This window comes from Oncorhynchus mykiss, chromosome 19 (genome assembly GCF_013265735.2).
Source record: "Oncorhynchus mykiss isolate Arlee chromosome 19, USDA_OmykA_1.1, whole genome shotgun sequence".
In the NCBI taxonomy this organism is placed as follows: Eukaryota; Metazoa; Chordata; class Actinopteri; order Salmoniformes; family Salmonidae; genus Oncorhynchus; species Oncorhynchus mykiss.
In genome coordinates, this window is record NC_048583.1 from 26,583,095 (window position 1) to 26,598,847 (window position 15,753).

The 15,753-nt window shown below is 44.8% G+C and overlaps 1 protein-coding gene across 2 annotated transcripts in view; it reads left to right on the top strand.

Moving 5' to 3' along the window:
- The first annotated feature begins 289 nt into the window (after positions 1 to 289).
- The window catches only part of gbg2 (Guanine nucleotide-binding protein GI/GS/GO gamma-2 subunit), a 28,216-nt gene continuing 12,752 nt past the window's right edge, over positions 290 to 15,753 (top strand). Inside the window, exons 1-2 of one of the 2 annotated variants that reach the window (XM_021573136.2) lie at positions 290 to 527; positions 10,487 to 10,566. The gene's annotated coding sequence lies outside the window, so the exon portion shown is untranslated. 2 annotated transcript variants of the gene reach the window in all.

Here is a 15,753-nt window from a genome sequence, read left to right on the forward strand (position 1 = left end):
TACATGAACAATCTACATGCAAAGATGAAAAAGTCATGGGTGTCACTGTTAGCTGCACCTACAGTATGTGTTTGTTTACAGTCCGTGTTTACAAAAGACAGGCAAGCCTTTTCCTGTGGCCTCAGAGAAGCACTGTGTCTGATAGCCGACCAGAGAGAGAAAGAGAAAGGGGGAGGGGGAGGAAGGAGGGCTCCTGGTAGCTTCTTGTAGGCCGTGTGTAGTGTGGGGTTGGTGCTGGCTGAAGGGTGGAGACTGAGCAGCAGCGGGGAGGGCGTGTGTCAGCTGGATCAGCAAGAGAGAGCAGCCAGAGCAGAGCAGGAGAGAGGGAGCCACAGCACAGCACAGTGAGAGAGTGTGTGTGTATGAGCCCGCCTGCCTGCCTGCCTTCCTGCCTTCCTGCTAGCCTGCCTGACTGTGTGAGTGTGTGTGTGTGTATGTGAGAGGGAGAGTCAGTAAGCGTGTGGATACTACTCCACCAGACTGCATGTCTCTGGCGACACTAGGGGAGCAGCACACACATTACAGAGGTAAGACACACATTTCCACCATTTTCTAACCATTTTTTGTTGTCTTTCACTTTGTTTGGTTGTAAGACAATGGCTTATTAGGGAGGGTGTGCTTTAGAGGAGACGTTGGTCTGTTTGTGTGCGTGTGCGTGTGTTGATTTACAGTCAGTGGTTGTGTCAGTGCTGTAGGGGAGAGAAAGATGCCTGTGTTCTGTTCCCTGGTCTCTACATCATGGAATCCCCTTCTCTTCCTCCTTCTAGATTAGGGAGGCTAAAGCCTCTGTATCTCTCTCTCTCTGGGGTGTGTTTATAATTTGCTCTCTTTGGATTTCTGATCTCTGTGTGTTTGAGAGAGTGAGGGAATGAGAGAATGGAATCCTTTCCTCTTTTCCTATTCCTCCTTTTCCTGTCACATTGGACAGGTCTGTTGTAGGAGGGAGAGAAATTAGGAGCATCTGGTTAGGGGAAAATTAGCATGAGGTGGGGGGTGAGAGATGGGGAGAGTTGAGGTTGAGGTTGGGGGGAAGGGAGAGGACTGGACGAGAGATGCTGCGAGAGAGAGAACGAGAGAGGATGGGGGGGGGGGGCAGCTGAGAATGGAAGAGGAATCCCTCAACCCTCCCGTGGGTTCTCTGGTCGTTCCTATTCAGAAGGCAGTGGCCATTCAGTACTGTTGGGAAATATAAGCACACACTGATGAGCTACAGATGCAGATACAAACAGACATTCACGCACATTCAGATGTATAGATGCACACGCACGCGCCCACACACACACACACACAAAACACACACGTTCACACTCTCACATCCCCAGTCAGCCATGTTAAGTGTGCTTCCATTATAAGGCTCTCACTTAATACATCTGTATCTCAGTATCTGTTAGCCCTGTGTGGTGAGCATGTGAAAATGGTCTCACCGCCACTGCTAAGATAGATTAATGTTTTCAGTCCTCGCATTATAGAGGCACACTATAAATCGAGGGCCAGAATTATGCTACCACTCCGTTCCGGGGTGCTCAGCTCTTGTTGTGAACCAGAACAGAACCGACATGTTGGAGAAGGGACGTGTGTGTGTGTGTGCGAGCGTGTGTATGTGTGTGTGGGGGGAGGGGGAGAGGGAGCGCCGAGCTGGCATGTTTTGCAGTGCTGGACCGGCTGCAAGGCCACATATTGTTTGATACACATTCATGTTGAGACTGAAACAATGGCACACTAAATGTCAACAGACTCCATAGCTACCCACTATGAGAAAAGGCAACAATGGACTGTGTGTGTAAGTGTGTATACACAGAGTGCAAATTATACAGTGAAGTTCGGGGGCTCTCAATATTTTTTCAGGCGGCCGCCTATAGCCCTAATAGTAAAGACCTGTCATTTAACTGTAATAAAAGTGTGTTACCTTTTCATTTGGCATGAATACAACCAGTCGTGATGTTTTAATCTTCTTGTCGAACAAATGACTTCAAAAAGTAGGCTACCTGATAAATGGAAAGAGACATCTGTTACAAAACACCAAAAAGTGTAATGACATTCGATAATTGTCATTGGGTCTAGACTCTTGTAGCCTGAAGTAATTGATGTGTCTTGCTGACAAAAGGACGTTGTTGTAGAAAGAAAAATTGGGACACTTGAAAAGGGTCTAAGATATGGGGCTTTCCCAGAATGATAAGTACAGACCAATGACTGTGCAGCGACATGGGGAAAAAATGGTTTAAACCATGACACAGAGGTGGGAGCCTTCATTTTATTTAGATTAAGCTTTTATAAACAACAAATTACCATTATTTAGACAACCCCAAAGTTGGACTTTGTTGCATTTAGTGGTTCTCATGTCTCATTCAGGGGTCTGAGACCCACGTGGGCCACCGTAATTCACGCTCTGTGTGCATGATAGAGAGATAGAGTGAAAGAATACAAATGTAGGGAGACAAAAGGCCTTGACTTTGACAAAAGACTAATAATTTCTGTTTGTTACTTTTTCTCTCTTTTCATTAAATGCTCATTGTTGCCTTCCATTCCCAGTGGCTCCTTCTAAAAGACTACTGAGTCAGTGGCCTAGTTCTGGTTACAGTAACAAGTGGAGAGGGTACAGTATAGAGGCCAAGACTGAGTGTCACACTTTATATTACTGCACTCTTGTTGTTTTGTCTGTGTCCCATAGGGTTCTTGTGCAGCAGAGGAATTGTCTAGTCTACTAAGTATTGCTCACCTAGATTAAAACTCTGGTGCAAAACACTCTTCAGGAGGAGTGTAAATGATTAACGACTCATGATTAATGACTCATAACAACGTACAGGAACTCAAGTCCTTCTGCTCACCCAACCTAGAATTCCTTACAACCAAATGCCGGCCATATTACCTCCCAAGAGAATTCTCGTCAGTTATCGTCACAGCTGTGTACATTCCCCCTCAAGCAGACACCATGACGGCCCTCAGGAACATCACTGTACTCTATGTAAACTGGGAACCATATGTTCTGAGGCTGCATTTATTGTAGCTGGAGTTTTTAACAAAGCAAATTTGAGAACAAGGCTACCTAAATTCTATCAGCATCTTGATTGTAGTACTCGCGGGGGTAATGCACTCGATCACTGCTACTCTAAAATTCCGCAATGTATACAAAGCCCTCCCCCGCCCTCCCTTCGGCAAATCCGACCATGATGCCATCTTGCTCCTACCGTCTTATAGGCAGACCCTCAAACAGGATGTACCACTGACTAGAACCATTCAACGTTGGTCTGACCAATCGGAATCCACGCTTCAACATTGTTTTGATCACCCGGACTGGGATATGTTCTGGTCAGCCTCAGAGAACAACATTGATCTTTACGCTGACTCGGTGAGTGAGTTTATTAAGAAGTGCATTGTAAATGTTGTACCCACTGTGACTATTAAAACTTACCATAACCAGAAACCGCGGATGGTGGCATTCGCTCAAAACTGAAGGCGCAAACCACCGCATTTAACCATGGAAAGAGGTCTGGGAATATGGCTGAATATAAACAGTATAGTTATTCCCTCCGCAAGGCAATCAGACCACGAAATGCCGGTACAGGGACAAAGTGAAATCGCAATTCAACGGCTCAGACACAAGATGTGGCAGGGTCTACAGGAAATCACGGACTACAAAAAGAAAACCAGCCTCGTCACGGACACCGACTTCACGCTTCCAGACAAACTAAACACCATCTTTGCCCGCTTTGAGGATCATACAGTGCCACCATCGCAGCCCGCTAACAAGGACTGTGTCCCCCCCCCTTCTCCGTGGCTGACGTGAGTAAAACATTTAAACGTGTTAACCCTGCTGGCCCAGACGGCATCCCTAGCCGCGTCCTCAGAGCATGCGCAGACCAGCTGGCTGGTGTGTTTACGGACATATCAATCACTACCTATCCCAGTCTGCTGTCCCCACATGCTTCAAGATGGCCACCATTGAACCTGTACCATAGAAGGCAAAGGTAACTTAACTAAGTAACTACCGCCCCGTAGCACTCGCTTCTGTCATTATGAAGTGCTTTGAAAGACTAGTCAAGGATCATTTCACCTCAACCTTACCGGCCACCCTAGACCCACTTCAGTTTACATACCGCCCCAACAGGTTCACAGATGATGCAATTGCCATCGCACTGTACACTGCCCTATCCCATCTGAACAAGAGGAATACCTACAGAATGCTGTTCATTGACCACAGCTAAACATTCAACACCATAGTACCCTCCACGCTCATCATCAAGCTGGAGGCCCTGGGTCTCAACCCTGCCCTGTGCAATTGGGTCCTGGACTTTCTGACGGGCCGCCCCCAGGTGGTGAAAGTAGGAAACAACATCTCCACTTCGCCGACTCTCAACACTGGGGCCCCACAAGGGTGCGTGCTCAGCCCCCTCCTGTACTCCCTGTTCAACCACAACTGCATAGCCATGCACGCCTCCAACTATATCATCAAGTTTGCAGACGACACAAAAGTAGGTGGCTTGATTACCAACAACGACGAGACAGTCTACAGGGAGGAGGTGAGGGCACTCAGAGTGTGGTGTCAGGAAACCAACCTCTCACTCAACATCAACAAAACAAAGGAGATGATTGTGGACTTCAGGAAACAGCAGAGGGAGCACCCCCTATCCACATTGAAGGGACAGCAGTGGAGAAGGTAGAAAGTTTTAAGTTCCTACACATCACAGACAAACTGAAATGATCCACCCACACAGACAGTGTGGTGAAGAAGGCGCAACAGTGCCTCTTCAACCTCAGGAGGCTGAAGAAATTTTGCTTGTCACCCAAAACCCTGCCAAACTTTTACAGATGCACAATTGAGAACATTCTGTCGGGCTGTATCACAGCCTGGTACGGCAACTGCATTGCCCTCAACCGCAAGGCTCTCCCGAGGGTGGTGGGGTCTGCACAAGGCATCACCGGGGCAGACTACCTGCCCTCCATGACACCTACAGCACCTGATGTCACAGGAAGGCCAAAAAGATCATCAAGGACAACAACCACCCGAGCCACTGCCTGTTCACACCGCTACCATCCAGAAGGCAAGGTCAGTACAGGTGCATCAAAGCTGGGACCGAGAGACTGAAAAACAGATTCTATCTCAAGGCCATCAGACTGCTAAATAGCAATCACTAACTCAGATAGGCTGCTGCCTACACTGAGACCCAATCACTGGCCACTTTAATAAATGGTTCACTAGTCACTTTAACTATTGCCACTTTAATAATGTTTACATATCTTACCCTACTCATATATGTATATACTGAATTTTATACTATCTATTGCACCTCGGTTATGCCCCTCGGCCATCGCTCAGCCATATATTTACATGTACATATTCTCATTCACTCCTTGAGATTTGTGTGTAATAGGTAGTTGTTGGGGAATTGTTAGATTACTTGTTAGATATTACTGCACTGTCGGAACTAGAAGCACAAGCATTTCGCTACACTCATATTAACATCTGCTAGCCATGTGTATGTGTCCAATAAAATTTGATTTGATTTGAAATGTTTCCGATAGGCTGGATTGTGTGGATGATTGTATAATATGTTTTACATTATAAACTGGGTGATTCGAACTCTGGATGCTGATTGGCTGGCAGGCATGGTATATTAGACTTTATACCACGGGTATGACAAAACATGTATTTTTACTGCTCTAATTATATTGGTGACCAGTTTATAATAGCAATAAGGCACCTCGGGGGTTTGTGGTATATGGCCAATATACCACGGCTAAGGGCTGTATCCAGGGACTCCACGATGCGTCGTGGATAAGAACAGCCATAGTATATTGGCCATATATCACACCCCCTCGTGCGTTATTCATTTTGTAATGTATTGCCAAGTGCAGCCTTCTTGGCCAGGTCTCCCTTGCAAAAGAGACCCTGTTTCTCAATGGGCTTTTCCTGATTAAATAAAGGTGAAAAATAATAATAATAACTGTAGCCTCGCATACTGTACCTATGGGTTAGGGTTGGAGGTCTGCAGTCAATCAGACTCCCTGTCCGGGGAGTTGGATACTAATCATTAGTAAAGTATTTTTGCAGCCCCTAATCTAAAGTGAGCGCTATTTATGCTTTATAAATTTATAAATACTTCATCAACGTTTTGAGTGACCAGTGTAATTTCTCACAAAAAGATGGACATTCCAACAGTACCTGGTAAAAGAATAATCACACAACACAGTATATTTAAGGAAATAAAAATACATTTGTGAATAACTAGCATACAAAAATGTAATGATAAATAAATGGTGAGCAAATTGTTACCGGGAAGATATACGGACAGCCCTTTTATAACCTTTAAAGGACACATTTGACCTCATACTTACCATTGCACAAGTGAAATTGTACAGTATATTGCACTTTTATAGTTGTATCTTGGTCAAAGGCTATGTTTGAAAAGAAAGGCCATGCCAAACCAGTTTTTCTTGAACATGCCATAACAATGTGCCTTGGTCCTGCTGTTTTTTTATGACACTACAAAGATCTATATTGTATCCTAGCAGCGCTTCCCTTCCATCTTTTTTTCTCCAAGTTATCAAACAGCCAATGGTATGTATGTGCCTTGCAGTCTTTTTGTCAGGCCTCGTAGTTTTAACAAGCTTTAGTACTAGTTTTATGATTCCCTCTGTGCAGCGCCTCCATATCTATCTGGACAGCATGGTTAGTTTATGTACTGAAACATTAAGAGCATACTCCAGTCCTGCACACTCTAAACAAGCCTGAATGTTTGTAAAATTGGCTGTGTCCCAAATGGAAGCCTATTCCCTATTTAGTGCACTACTTTTGACCCGGACCCATAAATAGTGTGGTGTATAGGGAATAGGGTGCCATTTGGGATTCAGACATTATTGTTAACAGTCTAGCGGAGTGAGTCAGACAGTGTTATTGTTGGCTGGCTGATTGATGCCAGAGGAAACTATGTTTATTCCTCCTCAACCGGAGCAACGTAACATAGCACTACATTCCACTCACTAGTGTACATATTTTGCCATGAGGCTGAGAGAAAATGTTGCAGTTTTACAGCTAATTTCCTGTACTTCTACACATTGTTGGCTTATGACTTGTTCATATGCTATCTGGGACTTCCAACACACAAAAAAAGCCTTTAGGCCCCCCAGCCTTGCGGGGGCTGCGTGGTACGCCAGTGGTTATACGCATTCGATGGCAACATTGGCCATGACAGATTTAAACTACTGAAAAAGTGGCTTGCAGGTCATTTTGATGGTAAGAAACTACACATCTGTCTAATGGAAACTAGCTATCAGCAACATGCAGGGCTGGATTCATTTGGATAAAGGTATATGACCCCTATGGGCCCTGGTCAAATGTAGTGCACTATGTAGGGAACAGGTGAAATTCTCACTCAAAACTCTCTGAGCCCTGATAATTGTGCAATGTGCATCATCCCCAACACGGCTCCCTGATAGAAGGCACATGGCCCCTGTAGAACCCTGTACCAGGGTTGTGTCCCAAATGGCACTCTAATCCCTACTTAGTGCACTACTTTGGACCAGGGCCCATAGCACCAGCGCCCATAGCAGCCTATTCCCCATAGGACGCTGGTCAAAAAGTAGTGCACTTCATGTGAAGTCCATCAGTCAGTGCCATCCAGAGACAAAGGAACGCATCTACACACTACACCCCACTAATGGATTTTTAAAATACTTCAGTCAATCTATTAGTATAGAATCTATAATAAAGATTATAATCCAAATGTGCACATACTCAAAGCTATCTGCATCTCTACCCTCCTTGGTCACTCTCATGCTTTCTCTAGCACCTGATCTAGAATTAGTCCTCTGTCTCTCTGTCCCTTCACCATTACAATCCTATTCGTGAGGCAGGCCCTAGACCAGTTGATAATAATAACCTAAAATAACCACAGTATCTCCATACCCTGGAGGCAGGGCCCTGCCTGCTGTCTCCTCGGATCCCAGGGAAGGCATCATTTCCTGGGTCACTGCCCTCTCCCCTCCCCCCTAAACCTTGGAGCCCACGTAGTCAGGCTGGGCAGAGCAGTGCCTGCTGAGGCCAGGGGAGGGCACAGATGTCTGGGGTAATCTAATGGTGGTGGGGGGTGGTAGTCTGACTTTGATGGAGACACTATAGGACAGGATCTATTTATGCACTAATGTTCAGCTGGAGCATCATAGAGACTAAAATGGTGTCTCAAATGGAACCCTATTCCCTATGTAGCGCAGTACTTTTCAACAGTGCCCATAGGGTTTTGGCCATATAGGCCATATAGGGAATAGGGTGTCATTGGAACACACCCATATCAACATCATCACAAGACTGGGTAGAAATCAGAAATGTGATGTCTGGGACTAATACTGAACAGCACAAGCACTACAGACTGTATACAGCACTAGTGGAGGTAGCAGAATTGATCATGTTGTTGTTATTATTGTTCTTGGTGAGCAAGACCACTCTGAATATTCCACATACTTCTCACTTATAGTAATTATTCTGAAGCAAGCACACTCTTTTTCCTGTTACTGTTTGTGCACGCCGTCATCATGGTTGAGTCATGCTCCCGGGCAGAGCAGAGTAGTAGAATCTGGACTAAGAAGGATGTACAAGGGGCATCATGACTAGTGATCCAGTTCCCTCTCCTGCTCCTCTGCTCTCCTGTGTCCCAGCCTTCTCTCTTTCCCTCCCATCCCTTCTAATGTCCCAGGCCTTCTACACACACACACACACACACACACACACAGAGTTCCTCACCTCTGCCCCATGCTGCGAAGCCCAGGGTGTGAAATCAGGCAGGGGAGCTTCATTGAAACACAGATTTAAAAAGCGACGTCTTTTAAAAAAGCAACTAATCCCTTTGAAAACGGCACATGTGGCATCGATATAATTCAGAAACAGTCATTCTAGTGTCAACATTTTTCTTAAAACTGCAGTGTTGGTTAAGGGCTTGTAAAGTAAGCATTCCACTGTAAGGTCTACTACACCTGTTGTATTCGGCACGTGTGACAAATACAGTTTGATTTGATCATTGACTACAAAGTGTAAATAGGATCATTTTGGTCGTAAAGTCAGTGTCATCTAAAACGAAGTTTGGAACATCTGTGCGTCTCGAAGGTTGGGCTTTGATTTGACAATGTCCATTTGCCCACTAACATGGTGTGAACAGCTGCGGTGATTGCTCTCTATCCAATAGCGCAGTGAGACAGACCTGCCTTGCAGCTCCGACTTTGTTTATATCAGACAACACACTTCGCACATTTTTTTAAACTTGAGAAATACTGCACCAAACACCTTTATAGATGAAAAATTGCACAACAAACACATCCTCAGCAAAAACCTCCAAATGAATTACAGATTTTTGTTGGCTTATTCTGGCTCATTCTGGAGATTTTAACTTCTGGGAAGTTAAATAGGCTTCCACATCTACAGTGTCTCATGGGGGACAAACATCATTAACATCACTAACCGCAGAATTGGTTAGGAAACATACCTCCAAGACTGAAATGTCATTTTTTAAACAAGCAACAGAAAAACACACGTGCCAATTGGCGTGTTCAGTAGCTCTTCAATAAGTAATTTTATTAGAAGAGACTGGGAGACATGAGAGGAAAGAAGAGAGTAATTGCGAGAGTAAAGACAAAATAGACAGTGATAGAAATGGATGATGGATGACAGCATCTTCCAGCCCATTTGTTATGAGTGGAGTTTAACCACACTGGAAGGAAGTGACATGGACACATGATGCAGACCCCATAGGACCACAGAAGCCTGGTTCTAACATGTGTCATTTGTCCTGATCTTCTGATTGTGCCCACATTTGTAGACAGGTGTAAACGATTAAAAGACACATTGTGATCTGATTCTGATCAGATATTTTCTGAGCACATCCGGAGGTAGTCAGGAACGCATTGTGTCTGGATATCTTACAAGTGGTCACAATGCGGACACAGTGGACGAATATGAGACACACTTTAATACCATGTGTAAACATTTCTGAAAATGTGGGCACAATCAGTATGTGGAAAAGATCAGGACAAAGGATGCATGTTAGTGGAAGGTACAAACAAGGTTTAGTTGCTTTAACATTGTGTGAGGAGATGATTTGCGGTGGTGGGATTCCCTTCCGCTGCAGATCTGTTCTTGTAGAGTAATTGCCCCATTTAACAGAGGCAGCAGAAAACCAACTCACAGATGCATGAAGAAGAATGGATCCACTGGGGGGAGGGAGGGAGGGAGGGAGGGAGGGAGGGAGGGAGGGAGGGAGGGAGGGAGGGAGGGAGGGAGGGAAGAGAGAGGGGGAGAGAGAGCCCTTCAGTACTGTATATGGTGTAAGTGACCAGACAAGAGAAGCTACACAGGCCTCCATATAATTTAACTGGGATACAGCAGGCCTCTGATGGAAGGAAGAAGCATGCAGTCAGTGTCTGTACTTTACTATCTCTGTACTTTCTCTATGCTGTGCTGTTCTGAATGACTGTACTCTGCTCTCTCTCACTCTCTCTACAGAGTAGGGCTGAACCAGAGTTCTGACAGAACTGCAGGCCAGAAGGACACCAGGACAGTGTGCGGCGGAGTGAGCAGACAATGTAAGACGGAGAACACAGAAAAGAGCAGGCTGTAGAGCCTGCCTGCCTGAGAGCGTCTGTGCCACAATGCACATTGAGAAATGGGCGAGCCCGGGATATTAGAACGTGTGCATGAAGAATGAATGTGTCTGTGAGTCTTGTAATGTTACAGTGCGAAACTGAGGGAGATCCCATCTTACACATACTGTACTGTACTAACACTTTGTTCTGTACTTATACTTATTGTGTTCTCAACTATGAACGTTTTTAAAAGTTGTGCCAATGATAAGTGCTTGAGAGCTGTTCACAAAGGGGTCAGCGGAGAGAGATAAGGTCTGCGTCGCAAATGGCACCCTATTCCCTATATTGTGTACTACTTTTGACCAGGACCATTAAGGCAGTAGTGCTGCCCTATAGGGAGCATTATCGGGAATAGGGTGCAATTTGCCATATGGTGCCATTTGGGGCACACCCAAGGTGTAGGAGGGTTTAGTCAGAAATAGTGCACTATACACAATTTGGGACACACTTAAGGTCTTTGAGGCCCATTTAGAATGTCCCACGTTATCACTGTATAATAGAATGTCATCGTTATCAGCATGTTGACACCATGTGTAACATTTCAGAGTGGTATTTTGGACAGCAGATAGGACAGGGTACAAGAGTGTTAACAGTCTAGACACTGATAGCCAAGACTCCATCCATTCATCCTCTATCTAGTCCTATTAAAAGATTAGGTTTCAGGGACATATGTATCACGTTTCTCAGAGTAGGAATGCTGATTTAGGATCAGTTTGGCCTTTTAGATCACAATGAATACACGAACAGGGGGTTACTGATCCCAGTTCAATACTCCTACTCTAAGACTCTTGATATATACGGCACAAGATCATGAGTCCTCTGGTACAAATTATTATTTCAGAATCTGGCAGTTGTCTAGTCAAACAATTCAATACCAAGTAGACTATACGGCGCATTCGGAAAGTATTCAGCCCCTTGACTTTTTCCAAACTTTGTTACGCTACAGCCTTATTCTAAAATGTATTACATCATTTCCCCCTCATTAATCTACACACAATACCCCATAATGACAAAGCAAAAATTGGTTTTTAGAAGATTTTGCACATTTATTTAAAAAAAAATACAAATTTGAAATAATACATTTACATAAGTATTCAGACCCTCTACTCAGTACTTTGTTGAAGCACCTTTGGAAGCAATCACAGCCTAGAGTCTTCCTGGGTATGATGCTACAATCTTGGCACACCTGTGTACATGGAGAGTTTCTCCCATTCTGCTCTGCAGATCCTCTCAAGCTCTGTCAGCGTCGCTGCACAGCTATTTTCAAATCTCTCCAGAGATGTTCGATTGGGTTCAGGTCCGGGCTCTGGCTGGGCCACTCAAGGACATTCAGAGACTCATTCCGAAGCCACTCCAACGTTGTCTTGGCTGTGTGCTTAGGGTCGTTGCCCTGTTGGAAAGTAAACCTTTGCCCCAGTCCGAGGTCCTGAGCGCTCAGCAACAGGTTTTCATCAGGGATCTCTCTGTACTTTGCGCCGTTCATCTTTCCCTCGATCCTGTCTCTCAATCCTTGCCACTGAAAAACATCCGCACAGCATGATGCTGCCAACACCATGCTTCACCGTAGGGATGGTACCAGGTTTCCTCCAGACGTGACGCTTGGAATTCAGGCCAAAGAGTTCAATCTTGGTTTCATCAGACCAGAAAATCTTGTTTCTTATGGTCTCAGAGTCTTTAGGTGCCTTTTGGCAAACTCCAAGCAGACTGTCATGTGCCTTTTACTGAGGAGTGGCTTCCTTCTGGCCACTCTACCATAAAGGCCTGATTGGTGAAGTGATGCAGAGATGGTTGTCCTTCTGGAAGATTCTCCTATCTCCACAGAGGAACTCTGGAGCTCACGATTGCTCAGTTTGGCTGGGCGGCCAGCTCTTGGAAGGGTCTTGGTGGTTCCAAACTTGATGGAATGATGGAGGCCCCTGTGTTCACTGCTGATTTTTTTTTGTAACCTTCCCCTGAGCTGTGCCTCAACACAATCCTGTCTTGGAGCTCTACGGATAATTCCTTCGACCTCATGGCTTGGTTTTTGCTCTGACATGCACTGTCAACTGTGGGACCTTATATAGGCAGGTGTGTGTTTTTCCAAGTCATGTCCAATCAATTGATTTTACCACAGGTGGAGTCCAATCAAGTTGTAGAAACATCTCAAGTATGATCAATGGAAACAGGATACACCTGAGCTCAATTTTGATTGTCATAGCAAAGGGCCTGAATACTTATGTTAATAAGGTATTTCTGTTTTTATATTTCATAGATTTGCCCAAATTTCTAACAACGTGTTTTCTCTTTGACATTATGGGTTATTGTGTGTAGATTGATGAAGGTTAAAACCGAGTTAATACATTGTAGAATAAGGCTGTAACGTAACAAAATGTGTAAAAAGTCAAGGGGTCTGAATACTTTCCGAATGCACTGTACACTAAACTATATTGTAGTGTTCAGCCATTCCCAATTGAATTGTTTCCATAAGACCTACATTCCCTGATACACTGCAGAAACCTTCAACAAGTGACTCGGGTATCTATCAACTGGCTGATGATAGTATGGCCTGTTTTGACATCTCCCATGAGCATTGAACATTATGATATTGTGGCCCCATTATAGCATTATTTGAGAGTTGTTCAGAGTTTTGTCAATGAAGCCCTTGTCATGTAGTTTCTGCCCTATTTCAATAAGTGGGGTAACTTAAATTACATTCTCATGTTCATTTGGAAGACTAAGTCCGGGATTCAATCCAAGGCGAGTTGTAGGGAAGCGCATTGGTCTGTCTTAAATGCACCTTTTAAAGGCATTCTTCCCGATGTTCACGAAGATCACATTCATAGTAGACGTCGCAAATGTTGGCTGAAGTGTATATTACCTTTAAAAGTCAAGAATGACTCGCTTCTCTAAAACAAACCTTGGAGGGCTTTATTTAATCTGTATTGCTGAAGCATTACGCGATAGTAGCATTTGTCGGAAATTACCAATTGAGCCGACAAATGCAGAGTTTACCATGACTGCAGTCTCCACTAAACATTTGCCATTAAATTTCCATCATGCTGTAACTCAGAACTTTCGAACAGAGCCCTTAATCAGTAACCTTCCGTTGGTCCAACATATGACGTGGCCCCCGGGGACCTCACCCTCACAGTGCTGGTCTTCCTGACACCCATCAGGGGCCAACATGGAGAAGGGCAGGCATATGGCCTCCACAGAGGGGACCCAGATGAGAACAGATTATTATTATATAGTGTTCCAGCCAGGTTACAGATTATAACACCCTGCTCACAAATATGAATACATACAACTCTGTGTTACCTCTCTGAAATAATTACCGTTGTAGTATTCACTAATTCTAGCGTTTTTAGTATAGTATAGTCCCAGTCGGCCTTAGAAAAAACGTTGCAGCCCCGCCCGCCTGTGGGGAAAACAACCTGTGGATACCTACAGTAGGCCACAGTAAAAGCTTAACCTTTTTCAAATGCAATTTTCTTCTTGTCTGCTTGTTTTCATCAATTACAAAACTCCATTTAAGAAAAGTACAATATGTCCAAAGATTACTTTTCAACATTGCCCTCATGCCCCTTTTCATGAAAGTGCTAGCAGCCATGTGAGTGAGTGAGTGCTAGCTAGGTACTGTACCAACCGGACATTAAGCTAGCCAAGACCAGCACATTAAGCTAGCCAAGACCAGCAACACAAACAAACAGACTTTACTAAACAAGTTAAATGTCTTACCTGTGATGAAATGTTTTCCACACACATGTAGCCTACTTGGACACCGGTTCCCCACATTTCCCACTCTCCCACGCCGATTAGCCTGAAGCCACTGGGCTCTTCTCGTATGCTCTATTTCCCTATGTGGGAACATTGCGAACCGTCGGTCGGGATTTTGGACCTTTTTACATGTAAATTGAACAACACAGAAGCTTTCCGGCATGTTTGTTGAAGAAGTTGGCTCTTTTACAACGGGGGTCAATGGGAAAGAATGTGTGTTTCCACCAATTTGTATCGTTTCAATGTGCAATGTACAGGTTAGTCGAAGTAATTGAGGTAATATGTACATGTAAGTAGGGGTAAAGTGACTATGCATAGATAATAAACCGTGAGTAGCAGCAGCGTAAAAAGGGGGACAATGCAAATAGTCCGGGTAGCCATTTGATTAACTGTTTAGCAGTCTAATGGCTTGGGAGTAGAAGCTGTTAAGGAGCCTTTTAAACCTACACTTAGAGCTCCAGTACAGCTTGCCGTGCGGCAGCAGAGAGAACAGTCTATGACTAGGGTGGCTGGAGTCTTTGACAATTTTTTGGCACCGCCTGGTATAGAGGTCTTGGATGGCAGGAAGCTTGGCCCCAGTGATGTACTGGGCCATATGCCCTACCCTCTGTAGCACCTTGTGGTCGGATGGCGAGCAGTTGTTGCAGCTGTAGATCTTTTTGAGGATCTGGGGACCCATGCCAAATCTTTTCAGTCTCCTGGGGGGAATAGGTGTTGTCGTGCCCTCTTCACAACTGTCCTGGTGTGTTTGGACCATGACCCGCTCCACTACAGCCCCATTGATGTGAATGGGGGCGTGCTCAGCCCGCCTTTTCCTGCAGTCCACCATCAGCTCTTTTGTCTAGCTCACATTGAGGGAGAGGTTGTTTTCCTGGCACCACACTGCCAGGTCTCTGACCTCGTCCCTATAGACTGTCTCAACGTTGTCGGTGATCAGGCCTACCAACGTCATGTCATCAGAAAATGTCATGATAGACACGCAGTCAATCAATCAATCAATCAAGTGTATTTGTAAAGCCCTTCTTACATCAGCTGATGTCACAAAATGCTGCACAGAAACCCAGCCTTGAAACCCCAAACAGCAAGCAATGCAGGTGAAGAAGCATAGTGGCTAGGAAAAACTACCTCCCCAGTCGTGTGTGAACAGGGAGTACCGGAGGAGACTAAGCGCTCACCCCTGATGGACACCCGTGTTGAGGATCAGCATGGCAGATGTTATGTTTTACCTACCCTTACCACCTGGGTATTAAATTAATATATTCAGTATTCAATCAATCGATATCTTTATTGTCCTTGATTGGGAAATGTGTAGTGCAGTCAGGGTTACAACAATAAAAACAACATTCATTCAAATGTGTGACAACCATCCAA